The 14,341-nt window shown below is 46.1% G+C and overlaps 1 protein-coding gene across 1 annotated transcript in view; it reads right to left on the bottom strand.

Annotated features, from left to right (window-relative positions):
- BRINP1 (BMP/retinoic acid inducible neural specific 1) overlaps positions 1-9,323 on the bottom strand; it is a 110,759-nt gene extending 101,436 nt beyond the window's left edge. The window contains exon 1 of the mRNA XM_035114125.2: positions 8,889-9,323. The gene's annotated coding sequence lies outside the window, so the exon portion shown is untranslated. The remainder of the gene's footprint in view (positions 1-8,888) is intronic.
- Positions 9,324-14,341: the final 5,018 nt, after the last annotated feature.

Raw genomic sequence — 14,341 nt, 5'->3', positions numbered from 1 at the left:
GCTTCCGATGCCAAAGGTGCTCTTCTATGCCAAAGGTGAGTCTGGTATACCCACCTAAGACACATGATGCATGCTTAGCACATTTCATTATGGAAACCAAGTGAGAAAATGCTCATAACCTCCATCCAAACATGTAAAAGGCATTATCAGAGTTCAAGGCCACATTTCATCAGGGTTCAGTGATGGGTGCGGCCTGGGAGAGTTCTGAGGGCCAGAAAGCAAGGTCCGGAGGGCCATATTGCATCCCCTTCCAGGGTCAGAATTTTCTCACCCCTCTTTTAGCATGTTTCCCAGCTGCTACTTTTAGAAGAGTACAGGGAGAAGATAATTTAACTCAATTTAGTGGAAATAACAGGTGGGGGTTGTGGGTTTCATCAGCACTCTGAACCCTAACGCTTCCTCATCCTGATTTGAACATTGTATTTAATAGTGACAAAGAGGATTTGCTTTTTTCAGTTAAAAAGAGAGAGATTGGAGGCATGCGATTGTGACCTTATGTGAGAGGGGAAATAAATAAATAAACAGAGTTCCATGGAAACCTAAAATCTCCACTCTCAATTTATTTGCTTTCTTCCACCTGTGCAACCAGAGCCTCCTTCTGTCCTGTCCCCTCTATAAAGACTTGCAGCTCAATCTCATCACACTACTTCTAACTATCCCATGGCCGCCCAACTGAGGCCTCGTTGTTCTTTCTTCTATCAGATCGAAATGACCTGAGAACAACAAAAGTTGCCAGATTCATCGAGGGTGCAATGAGACTAAGGGCTACCTTTTAAATGTAATCATAGTCATATGACTGATCCTTTTATCCGTGTTGTTTTAATTGTATATTGCGTGTATTCTGTTGCTATGGCTGTCGGCTATGCAAATAAAGTTTATTTATTTATTGATTCCTATTGAAATGTGTTTGTTTTGGCTTCTTTTTTCCTGTTTCTCAATCTGTATCTTAAAGCACCACATTTAAAATAAAATAAAAAAGTGCACCCAGAGGGTTTGCCTCACTTTACCAGGCTTTGGGGAGGGAGTGGAAGGGCTCTGATAGAATCCCAAAGCACCTCACACCACACCACTTTCAGGAGCCATCTTCCCAAAGTTGGATGCTGCCAGAGCCATATCTGTGCCTTCCCAAAGCTGGGTAATTGAGGTGATAAGCTTGGAGAAGGATGTGTAAGAGTTCTGGGATGTAACTGAAGTGCCAGGCTTTGGGAAGAAGGCACGGGGCTCTGAGGCACTGGGCTTTGGGAAGGAGGCGTGCTTCGCTGCCAGCAGTGCCATCTTTAGGGTGGTGCAAGGAATTATTGTGAAAATAAGAAAAATGGGGGGGATAAGGAGGTGCCAGGCTGAGGCAGGGGGCTTTGGGAAGGAGGCTCCAGGGTTTTGAGGTGGCAGGCTTCATTGGGTGGTGAAATTTTTTGTCCTTTATTAGGGTGCCATATTACCAAAGTTCACTCCTGCTGCCAGAGCCATTCCATTGCCTTCCCTCTGCCCAGTAACTGAGGTGCTGGGATTTTGAAGTAGGTGCCAGGCTTTGTGAAAGAGGTGCAAGGGCTGGGTAACTGGGGCACCACATTTTGGCAAGAAGGTGTGTGAGTTTTGTGGTGCCAGGCTCGCTGTGGATTTTGAGGTGAAGCAAGGAATTATTGTGTAAATAAGAAACATTTAGGGAGGGCACCAGATATTATCTTGAGGCTCTGGGCTTTGAGCTCAGAGCTGCAAGGGCTCTGAAGCCAGCTTCGGGAAGGAGGGCTCTGGGATGTAACTGAGGCACCAAGCTTGGGGAAGGAGGCAAGAGGGCTCTGGGACACTGCCAGAGCCATTTCACTCTCTTCCGAAAGCAGGGTACTAGAGACACGGAGCTTTGGGAAGGAGGTTCAGGGGTTCTGGGATGGAAATGAAGCTCTGAGTTTTGGGAAGGAGGCGGATTTTTTGTGAAAATAAGAAATACTGGGAGGGAGGCACAAGAGCCAGATAACTGAGGTGCTAGGCTTCAGAAATGAGGTGCAGTGGCTTTGAGGTGCTGGAAATCATTGCCAACAGCCTAATCTTTAGGGGATTATTTTTGTCCTCGCTCAGGGTACCATATTGCCCAAGTCTGTATCTGCTGCTGGAGCCATCTCGCTGGCTTCCTAAAGCCTAGTAACTGAGACAATGTCCTTTGGGAAGAAGACACAAGGGCTCTAGGACATGCCACACTTAGGGAAGGAAGGGGGGGGATTCCAGGGTGCAGGGTTTGGAGAAGGAGGAGGGAGGATTTGGGGATGTTGTTGCCAGAGCCCTATTACTGCCTTCCCAAAGTTTGAAGACTGGGGTGCTGGGCTTTGGAGAGTAATTGAGAGTGCTTTGGGACACTTTCAGGGCCATCTTGCCTGTGGAACACTACAGGCAGCACTGTATTTATGGCTGGGGCACAAGGGCCGGGCAAATGAGGTGACAGGCATTGTGAACAAGGTGCAAGAGCTCTCCTCACTGCCTTCCCAAACCCTTTGGGAAGGAGGGCCCGGCATACGGGAAGAAGGCACAAGGGCTATGGGATGCTGCCGATTCTATATTCCCAAAGGAAGGTGGCATAAGAGCTCTGAGGTGCTGGGGAAGAAGGCTCAAGGGCTATGGGACACTGCTGGAACCTTCATACCTCCTTCCCAAAGCCTGGCGCCTCAGTTAGGCAGCTTTGGGAGGAACAAGCTTCACACAGACCATCTCTAAGTCTATACTACCACACAAATGAAGCTTCTTCTTCTGTTGTTGTTGTTTTTATATAAAAAAAATCCTTGTTCACACAATGTCTAGTTTGCTTATGGAATTCACTGCTACAAGATGTGGTTTCAGCTGCAAACTTAGACTTCATTAAAAGGGGGAGTCTTGGGCAAATCAATGGAGGATAAGGTCTACTGATGGCTATCCCCCTGAAGGCTAAGTGGAACCTTTAGCTTCAGAGGCAGTCTACCTCAAAACATCTGCTACTGCAGGAAAAAACAGTTGGAGGAAGTGGTTTCCCCCACATGCCCTGCCTGTTAGTTTTAAATTTTTTCCTGAAGGCATCTAATTGGTTGGTGTGGGAAACAGGATGCTGGACTAGTTGGGCCATGCTTTTGATAAAACAGGGCTCTTCTATGTCAGAGTGGTTGTGGTTAGTAAAAGTGGTATAGGTAAGGTTGCCATATTTCAAAAAGTGAACATCTGGGCACAAATGTTGTTGAGCTTTTCGGGGGGGAGGGAGCAAAATTGTTGGCCTTTTTTTTGATAATCCTAAAGAAAATATGGGGATGCGGGTGGCGCTGTGGGTTAAACCACAGAGCCTAGGGCTTGCCGATCAGAAGGTCTGCGGTTCGAATCCCCGCAACGGGGTGAGCTCCCGTTCCTCTGTCCCTGCTCCTGCCCACCTAGCAGTTCGAAAGCACCTCAAAGTGCAAGTAGATCAATAGGTACCGCTCCGGCGGGAAGGTAAACAGCGTTTCCGTGCGCTGCTCTGGTTTGCCAGAAGCGGCTTTGTCATGCTGGCCACATGACCTAGAAGCTGTACGCCGGCTCCCTCGGCCAATAACACGAGATGAGCACCGCAACCCCAGAGTCGGTCACGACTGGACCCAATGATCAGGGGTCCCTTTACCTTTAAAGAAAATATATGACCCCCCTAGTTTATGCAAGGGTGCTTTAGCCATTAACTGTCTTCTCTCTCTCTCTCTCTCTCTCTCTCTCTCTCTCTCTCTCTCTGTGTGTGTGTGTGTGTGTTCGGCAGATCTAAACCAAATAGGAATTTAAATTGCTCTGGTGTACAGCTGGCATCCGCAAATCTATAGGCGGGCCCCAGAAATGGTGTCAGAGCTCCCCCTTCTGGGAGACACAGTGTCTTCATGGGATGAGTTTTTCTAGAGACAAGGAGAACAGACAAGGGTGATTTGGTTGTGTTGCCTGAAAGGTACTTAAATACACCTGCATTTCATCAAAGGTTCCTATGTGTGAAATCAACCAATTTGAAACATCTTGATGCCCTTCCCCTGACAACCTTAACATATCAAGATTCAAATGTTCTTCTATTTGTCATTTCTGCATCCTCTCTCTTCTTCCAGTTCACCCCCTTTCTCCATCCTTGTCCCCGCTTTATCAATACATTTAAAGATTATTCTGTCATCCCCTGATATTTCCCTCCCACTGCACAAACAACCCCTATTGCTTTGCATCGTGACATACCTAAACAACCCACGCCAAGGCTGACAGCAGAACAGATTTTGAAATACATGTTAAAAAGAGACATGAGTTTCCCACACACACTCACTCATGCACACACATAACACACTATTTCACAGCCAGAGATGGTTCCCTAATTCAGCTTAATTATTATGACAGTTTTCCCACCTTCCCAGCTCACCCCCAATGTTAATCCTAAACACCTGCAAATGTGCTTATCAAGAAAAGAGAACCTGACTTTGTATTAGCTGACGGCACAAATATTTCCAAGTTCTTAAATATGGGGAATGGTTGGGGAAGGAAGGAGGTTGGATATACAGTGGGACCCCGGGGGCCCCGGGGAGTCAAAGCAAAGGCCATTCTCAGCAGTCCTCTCTTGGGGGACCAAGCTTTTTCTGCCTGCAGCAATCACTGCAAAATAAGACATTTCATCAGGGCAGTTGTCTGGCCCTATTAAATGCTGCCTTAAGTCTCTTTAACTAGGCCCTGGAAAGAGAAGTGGGATAAACTTGGGATAAATTTTAATTTAGTACAATTGTCTTGCTGCCAGTGAGGGTTGAGCTATGCAAGCAAGGAAGTGTTGGTTCTGATCTCACTAGGGAGACATTTTGGCATTTTCCGGAGAATATGCATCATTCATTATTGCAAACCCATCCATGGTGCCAGTCGGACACACCAACCCCTTATATCCCTCACTGGTTCCCTTCTATAAGCAGTGGTATCAACACCCACAAATGCACATGCTCAATGTTCACCCACCACTGTTGCCTTTACTCCCAGATGCTGCCCTAGAAAAAAAAGCATTGCCTTTTTTCATACCCCAAACACATGAACATGAATGTATTAGGGCTGATCTTCTCGCACAACCTCCATCACCCTCACAGATGCACTCACATTGCAGCCTCTTACTTACACACGTTCTCAAAGCTGTACCCCTCCTTCAACCCCCTCCCCTTCATGCAGATGCCTCAGTACTTCTGGACATGCATCCTACCCTATTTCTGGAACCAGTTAAAATGAAGGTACAATCCCATGTGTCTCGTGACCATGGAGCACACTGACAGACAGCCATGCTCTGTTGCACACATTTTCAAAAGTGCAAACACAGCTGTCTCACAGGCTTCCTCACACACTCCAATACTCACTTGCTAGGCTCACAGGACCATACGTAAGGTCCTTTCTCACCCACCACCCTTGCAACACTCCCTTAAGTGATTTTCCAAGGTTACATATCCCAATCCTGTTTATCCCAGCTTACCCGAGAGATAAGCACCCTCCCCTCTTTTGCAGGGTCCTGTTTTCTTGCCTTTTTTCAAAATGAAGGAACTGCAGAGTCCTGAGGACATGAAAAGTGCAGTAAAAGGAAGATGAGGGGAAAATGTGTGCAAAGCATTTTCTGCTGAGTGATTAAGGAGCTCTAGTGATGGATAACCCCCACCCCCACCAATGGCTGGAGGAAAACACGGACAGTGCATCCTGCTAGTAGTAAGGGATGCGAGAGGTGAAAGCATATTTATTCACTTCTTAAGATTTGATCTGTACAGACAAGAGGGGCAGAGCTTGCCCACAAAGTCCCTGGCAAATGATGTCTGTGTATGTGGATGAATGGCTGTGCATATCAGTTCAGGGCTGAGAGTAAGGGATACCCAATCAGGAGAGGGAGAATGTCACACCCTCCCAAAGAATTGTGTGTATGTGTCTGTTGCATGTGTTCTTGTTTGCATGTGGGGTGTGGGGGGAAAGCAAAAACAGTTTGGCCATTGTTATTTGTATGTGCAACCACACAATGTGGAAGTTTTGGGTGTGCAAGAGATGAGAAGGGAAACCTGTGTGCAACTGAGTGCAGAATGAAGCCTAAGGGTGCGTGCAAGTTGTGTGCAACTGGGGTTGTCTGTGCATGGAAGGAAACTGGGTGGGGATACATGCAGTGCTTTTTTTTCTTTTAAAAAAACCGTTTAGGGATACTCTCATTTTCACTCAAGAAAAATCAACATTTTATAGTTCAAATTGGGGGAAATAAATACAGTAAATGGACAAAAGTACAAAGATTCAAAAATGTTTAGGGGTATGTGTACCCCTGCATCCCCACAAAAAAACAACAACTTGATACTTGTGCATCAGTATAAAATAGGTATTTTATGGGGAAGGAGAGCAGAGCAAAGGAGAGCTGTCTTTGGACAGCTTCTGGAAATGGAAGGGGGACATGATGAAACTTTGTGTGCAAGCAACCATAATGCAAATGCAAAGTAATAAAGTCTGTCTGTCTGTCTGTCTGTCTGTCTGTCTGCCTGCCTGCCTGCCTGCCTGCCTGCCTGCCTGCCTGCCTCTCTCTCTCTCTCTCTCTCTCTCTCTCATGTGTGCATGCACATGCACGTTTGAAGAACAGAGAGAAGCTGTCTGCAATACAGTACCTTAGCATGCTTGTGAACAGCAGGCAAAATCTACGTGACCAAGTGGCATGTGTATCTGTGTGCCTATAAAAGAAAAGGTGTTGATGGTAAAGTGTGTGCACGTAATACAAACAATTGTGTGTGTGTGTGTCCGTGCATGCTAGAGTAGGCCACCAGTGATGTGTGCCTGTGCAAGTCAGAGAGAGACACCAGCTATGTGTTATGAAAAGGAGACAAGCACCAATTCATGCGTTGTGTGAGACTAAAAGAAGACGACCTCTGTGAATAAATGTACTGCCTGTGTCTGTGTGCGCGCACATGCACACACACACACACTCATTAGTATCAGTCCATGCATGTGTGCATGTGTATAAAAGATAGTCCTGTGTGAGAGAGGGAAGCAGGCATGGTAAACTGGTGTATAGGACCATCAACAGTGGGAAGGATGCTTGAATCTACCCAGAAATAACACTCCCTGCAACCCTCCAGAGTTCTTGCTAATCTCGTCTTCCTTTGCACCATCAGCCTACCTCTCTGTAACTCTTCTCAGACCAGCTTAACTCCTATTAAGAAAAGATTTCTCTCCTCTGGGTGGGACACGCTCCATCCCCCACCCTTTCCCCTACAGCTGTGATTTGGGGGTAGGGAATCTTTATACTGGAGTGGTTTGTCAATAGCCTTCTCATTATACTATGGTTTATGCATCAGAAATAGCACTGAGCCGAGAGAGAGAGAGAGAGAGAGAGAGAGAGAGAGAGAGAGAGAGAGAGAGAGAGAGAGGTGTGTGTGTGTGTGTGTGTGTGTGTGTGTGTGTGTGTGTGTATACTTCACCACACCACCACCACCATGATGGACCACCTTCCCATTAAACCCCCGAATATATATTCTATGTCCCTCCAGAGAATGGAAGAATGGCACAGTCTCCATCCATGCTGTATAAATTATTTAAAAGACTGGCAAAGCTGAAGTTTAGCTTTCAGCTTGCTTCCACTTCCTAAGGTGCCCCCTCCCATCCTGGAGCGCTCCCCTTAGAGACTCCTTTCCCATGCATGCATGGGCACCCTGCTGTTCCCATGGATAGATAAGAAGAGACCCACTGAATCAGACCCCAACATCCAGCTAGTCCAGCATCCAGGATTCCCACAGTGCACAGCTAGACAGACAAACCATTCACCCCACATGTAATTTTAACACAATTACTACCTATTCTCCCCACATACCAGTGGGGCAGGGTGAGGAAGTGACCCCCCCCCAATAGCCTGGAATTCAAAGCTTGGATTGTCACTCTGCAAACCAAACACAGCAGTCTATTAAGCAAAGAGGACATTGTCTCCTTGGGGACTCTCTCCCCCCTCCAGGACTCTATTAGACTCTGTCCTGATCAATATTTCTTGGCATAGACATCACGGGGGGGGGGGATGGCGGCTGGGCTGCGGTGGGGGCGCCGAGATTTTGCAAGCCCTCTCTTCCCATGCAGTTTGGTGAGATGCTACTTCAGCCTGAGCATAATGTGTGATTGCAGTGCATGAAACAGCTGTACGCACACACACGCACACACACACACACACACACACACACATCCACCAAACACGCACACTAGCCTTTCCCTCCTTGCCAGGAAGTTTCCTTCAAAAATTATGACCCGAGATCATGACAAATCATGACAGCCCAGCAGAAATAATTCTACAAGGGTGTGTGTAGAGGCTGAAAGAGTTTTACACTTACACACAGACACACGGACACACCACAGATCTCGTCTGGGCATTGCACTACATACAGCCTGTGAGCGATTAGGCACCTGAACACACACACACACACACACACACACGTACAGGTCTTGTCTGTGTTGTGTTGCAGTCCGGCACACGCAAGCCCAGAGTTTCTGCGCGATTTTCTACATCCACCATTTAACCCTTTGCTTACTAAGTAGGGGGATACGAAACTGCAAAGCGACGTGTATGGGAACTGAATCCCTCAGATTTTGGCTGAGTGAGTGAGGCAAGATGAAATCCGGGGAAAGATTGGAGCGATGGAAGGATATTTTTTTGGCGGGGGGGGGCAGCGCTGTTAAGGAGTGTGAGAGAGGATTCGGAAGAGAAGTCTGCCAGCCGTATAGGAAGAGCGCTGCTGCTGCTGGATCAGACCATTTTAGTCCGGTTTCCCACAGTGACTACCAAGATAGAGAGGCTAGATAACGAGGAATGCCTACGGGAGTTCTAGAGAGCGGCCCCACGAGAACGAGCTGGCCGATGTTGTGGCTGTCTGGCTGAGCAGAGTCAAAATAATAATAGTAAAATGCCCTTTTCCCCTTACCGGATGTTAGTGCCCCTCTCTGGCGGAGATCTGGTTTCTCATTCGGCTCGGCAGGAACTTGTGATGGGAGCCCTTCTGGATCCAGAGCGCATAGTGGGCGATTCTCCGCTGATGCTGCAGGCGTAGGAAGACTGGGGCTTTAGCAGTCCTTTTCATGCTCAGACAGAGAATCCCTCTCCTCGCCCCGGATCCCAGGCATTAAAAGGCAGAGATGCAAAAAGGAAGAGGTGTGGGGGATAGATGAAAAAGAAAATCCGGGTGTTATTCCTTCTCCCTCTCTCCCCCCTTCTTTTACCTATCCTTCTCCAGTCCTCTTTCCCTGTGTTCTTTCTGTATGATGATTATTATTATCCTTAATCCCCTCCCTGCCTTCCTCTGATGGATCAGTTTGCAGCCACCGGGGGCGAAACGAAGGCGCAAAAAGCAGCACAGAGAGAGAAGGTGGGAGGGAGGGAGCGAGGGAAGGAGGGAGGCGACCGAAATGAGCAAAGGCTGGAGGAAAAGGCGGGGCCTCGTTGCCGTCAGGGGCGGAGCTCTCGGCCCTGCTGAAGAAAATGAATGGGTAGAGGGAGGGAGGAGGGCGGGGCCGAGAGCCTGGAAGTGGGTTGGTCCTAAGAAGTCTCTCACTCCCTCTATCATTGGGACGTGGGAGCGGGGGCTGCGTTTTGAAACAGGGATGTGGGGGAGGGCATAAAAAAGAAGACGGGTGCTGGCCTGTGAGATATAGGGGGACCCACCCCTTGAGATGTGGCATGGGGTTTGGGGGGGGGAGGAGAGAGGTGTGCGCTTTTGAGGAGGAAGGGAAGGTTTAGAGCCTATTGGGGAGTGGGCTTCAAGAGTCGCTGGTGTATCCGTGGACGCGAATCCTTGGATTAGATTTGGGCGGGCGAAGGCGAAGCGACTAATTAGAGAAACCTGCTGGATATAGTAAGCACCACAGGAAACTGAAGGGGGGGGGTCATCTGTTTCTCTCTCTTCGTTTTCCGTTCCGTTTATATAGTTCCCATTTCTATGCAGTTTGGCTTTCTGTTCTATTCCCTCTCTCTCAGCTTGTCTGCCTCTTGCCCCTGTACCATTCCCTATCTTTGCCTTACTAGGTCCTCTTTCTCCCTCCCTTTGTGTACAGTCTTTGTGTCCCTCCCCTAAAGTCCAACCACCCTGTTCTCTGCTCATAAATTCCCTCCAACAAGCCATCCATCCAGATCTCTCTCTCTCTCTCTCTCTCTCTCTCTCTCTCTCTCTCTCTCTCTCACACACACACACACACACACACACACACACACACACACACACACTAGCTATCTCCAAGCAGCCTAACCATCCGCTGGGTTCTCTTCCTATCAACCCCTGTAAGGATTCTTTTACACCCCCCCCCCTTGTTGCAGCCTTCTTTAAGGGGAAGGGCCATAGCTGAGTGGGATAGCATCTGCTTTGCATGCAGAAGGTCCCCAATTCAATCCCTGGCATCTGCAGCTAGGGCTGGGAAAGACTGTGCCTGAAACCCCCAGAGAGAACATAAGAAAAGCCTGTTGGATTGAACCAATGGCCCCTCTAGTCCAGCATCCTTTTCTCACCATGGCCAACCAGATGACCAGGAGAAGCCCATGAGCAGAAGCTGAGCACAACAGCACTCTTTCCTCCTGCAGTTTCATGGCCATCAGGTTTAGTAGCCATTGAAAGCTGCTGCCAGTCATTGTTGGCTAGGTGGTTCAATTAGACAACTAGGTATAAGTCAGCCTTCTGTGTCCCTTTGTTCCTTCAGGGACGACACTTTCCTCGTTGAGGCTCAGATTGACTCAGGAAGGAAGGTGGGAAGTGTTATGTTTTCTGCATGATCTTCCCCAGCTATGATGGGGGAGGTTAGTTAAAGGCATATACAATGGCAGAAAAGGAAATGTGAGTGACTGATTGAGAATAAAAAGAATACAATAATTGAGCTGGAGCAGGCCCTGTAAGGCTATCAACCTTCTGCACAATGAAGGAAACCCGGGGCAACAGCCTCACCATACAAGTGGCTGCCCAGCTCCAGTGACAGAGAGCTCACAATTTCTCTAGGTGCTTGGTTCCCATGTTGAAATACCTTAACCACCAAGAAGCATTTATTTATTTTACTGCCAAGTAACCCTATAAATAGGGTTATCTGGTTGAAACCAAAGTGGGGGTTGTAAAACATGAAACTAGACAAGCCAAGCACATGGCCTAATAGTATTAATAGTACAGCAGTAAAATGTATCAAAGTAACAGAAACACAACCAAATCTACCTACCAGTACTTACAATTTAAGTTCATTAGCAGGACTTCTGCCACAGACTCACTATGTGGCTTTAAGCCAGCCACTCTTTTTCAGTCTCAGTTTTCCCATCTGAAATATGGAGGACTAATAATACTGACTTGCCTTAGAGATTTGTAAGAATTACAACTAGACAAATGAATGTGAAGCACTGTCATTACCCAGAATATGTCCTGCTTCTGGAATCATGATGTTCCATTTCTGGAAGCAGACAAAATGCCAGGGAAGGGAAGGGTAGAGGTGTGGTGGGGTTTATTTACATATCATTTTTTAGTCCAGTGACCCCTGAAAGGGCCATGTAGGAGTTGTGATTAAGAATATAAAACAGGCCCTGCTGGATTGAACCAAAGGCCTACGCAGCACTCTGTTTCCTACAGTGGCTAGCAAGATGCCCGTTGAAAGACCACAAACAGAACATGAGCACAACAATACTCTCCCACTGTTGTTCCTCAGCAACTAGTATTCAGAAGCATTCTGCCCATGATTTTGCAAGATTGATATCATGAGTGTGTGATCAACTTGTTGAAGCTAAGAAGATCTGGATCTGATCATTGGTTGGATGAGTGACTTCTGGGAACTGGATGATCATTGCCCTGGGTTCCATGATGGAACAATCGTGCATTATCCATGTAAGCCCTTTTTGTATCAGAAAGAAGCCCCATGTTTCCAGGAATTGAGGCATAACTCAAATAGTTTTTACACAAAAGAGTTCACCTAGCCCAGCCTCCTACTTAAGTGCTAGATCTGCAGTTCAGAATGACATATCCAGCCTCTGCTTAAACACTTCCAGTAAAGGAGCATATGTTATCTGTTGAGGCAGGCTTTTCCACATCCAAACAGTTTTTACCATTAGGAAGTTTCTCTAAATATTGTTTCCAAAATTTTATTCCTCTGAACTTCTCACTGAAATTTGGAGTTCCAAATAACTCGGTAGCAGTTTCAATGTGGAACGGAAGCATTGGAATTCCTCAGTTGTTCCATTACTTTTATATGGAACATATTTTATATGGATCAATGTACACATTGTGGCTCCTTCCATTCATTTGTGTCACCACCACCCTCCACACGCATGAACACACTAGCAATGCACATGTGCTGATTGATAAAACACTGTAGAAAAGGAATCTTCAAGTGTCTTGCTGATGCACGGGTACACTAGTGTGCAAAGTTGTGGTTAGGGTTTTGTGCAGTTAAAACATTCCATAAAGAAGAATCCCAATACGATCAAGAGCAGTTTATTTATTTAAACATTTTTATACCACCCAATCAGCTGTGTCCTCTGGGCGGTTCACATATTAAAATCAATTGTGTAAAATCAATCATATGTAGCATTCTATTAGCATTGCTTTTTCACAGTGCTTCATAAATAATGTCAGGATTTGTGGGAAATTCAACTGTATTGACAGAACTGAATGCCATAGCAAACTCCACAGCTTGACTCTGAGCTCTGGTTGTGTATGCTCCAATTCTGCAATGAATGTTAGAAATTATTCTACTTAAACCTGAAATCAGGAGGAGTGAACACAGATGCAGAGGGAATGAGAGGAAGAAGAAATGATTGGAAGGGGTGGAATCCTCTAATCCAAATTTGGATGCTTCTGCCGCCTGTTTTGCTGCCTCTTGTGGTTTTGTTATGTTATTTGTGGCTTTTATTGTTTATTGCTTATTGTCTTAATGAATGTTTTGCTGTTGTTTTATTCTGTTTTGATTACTCGCCATATGCTTTCATTAGCTGCTTTGCAGATCCCTGCAGGATGGAAAGGCGGGATATAAATGTTCCAAATAATACATGAACTGTGCACATCAGTTATTTTTAATTCACTATCCTGCCTCTTGCATTTTTCTCATTGTACGGTAGATCCTAAGAAGGTTTTCTCCAAGTTTGAGCTTTTTTAGGAGTAGGATGGCGAGAACTCTTAAAAACATATCAGTACTGTAAACCAGTTCTGAAGGCTGAAGCAGGGTGAACTATAACCCAGGTAAGTCACTCAATGGGCATATGATGCAACTCAAGAGCTTGTTCCCTGCTTTAACAAAACAATGTAAAAAAAGCTATTGTGGCTGAAAGCTTTGCACAGATGCATTGCAGCACCACGGACAGCTCCAGGAGGCTCATTTCAGTCTAGCCATTCCAGTGCATTGGAAAAGTCCCCGTCAGATTAATGCTTTGGGGCAGGGAGTGCACATGAGAATCTACTTTGCAGTTGCCTTCCCCAGCTAGTACGTGGAGGATTCCTGCAGGGCACCACTTCCCAAGCACCTCCCCCCATCCCCTTGGGGCCATATTTTTACACATCCAATATGTTTAATTTAATTGCCCCTCATATCTATTCAGGGCTGAATTGTCTCTCTCTCTCTGTGTGTGTGTGTGTGTTCCAGCTCAAGGGGGAAGCAGTGGACAGCCCTTATTAGAAACTGACATTGTCAAATGAAGCTGAAAATAAAGAAGGACTTATTCACCCAGCACATGGTTAAACTAGGGGATTTTCTGTTGCAAGATGTGCTGATGGTTGCCAACTCGGCTTTAAAAGTGAACTAAACAAATTTGTGGAGGATATTGACATATATTACTCTTCTCCAACCTAATGCCCTTCAGGGTTTTTTTTTTTTTTGAAGTACAGCTCCCCCCAACATGGTCAATGACTCCAGGTGAGGAGGGCTGTTGTATATTACCTCCAGTATCAGACACAGTATACATCTGAATAATAGTTGCTGAGTATCATTTATCCACTGGGAGATACAAGATGCTGGACTCCATAGCCCTTTGGTCTGATCCAGTAGGAATCTTCCGATGTTCTTGTATGAGAACCCTGCTCTAAATTATAATGTTGGTGGTGTAACACTGATGGATACATGTGTCAATTTTCATTTCTCTCCATTTCTCATTTTTTCCAAGCTTAAACTCAGTTATCCACTTTTCCATATGGGTTTGCATTTTAAGAGTAAAAAGTCCTCATGAAAAATCACCAACATTTTAGTATGAATTTATCCTAATACTGTATACACATTTTTGGGACACGCTTTTGCACATGTCACCCTTGCATATACATTTTGGCCCACATTACTAAACTGGAGAACTGCATTCCAAAATTCAGAGCAATGTGGATTTTGAAATATTGCTGTGTTTTGGAAAGTACAAATTAGGGTAGTTCACTTTTCAATG

Source organism: Zootoca vivipara, chromosome Z, assembly GCF_963506605.1.
Source record: "Zootoca vivipara chromosome Z, rZooViv1.1, whole genome shotgun sequence".
NCBI lineage: Eukaryota > Metazoa > Chordata > Lepidosauria > Squamata > Lacertidae > Zootoca > Zootoca vivipara.
This window is presented reverse-complemented; position numbering and strand designations above follow the sequence as displayed.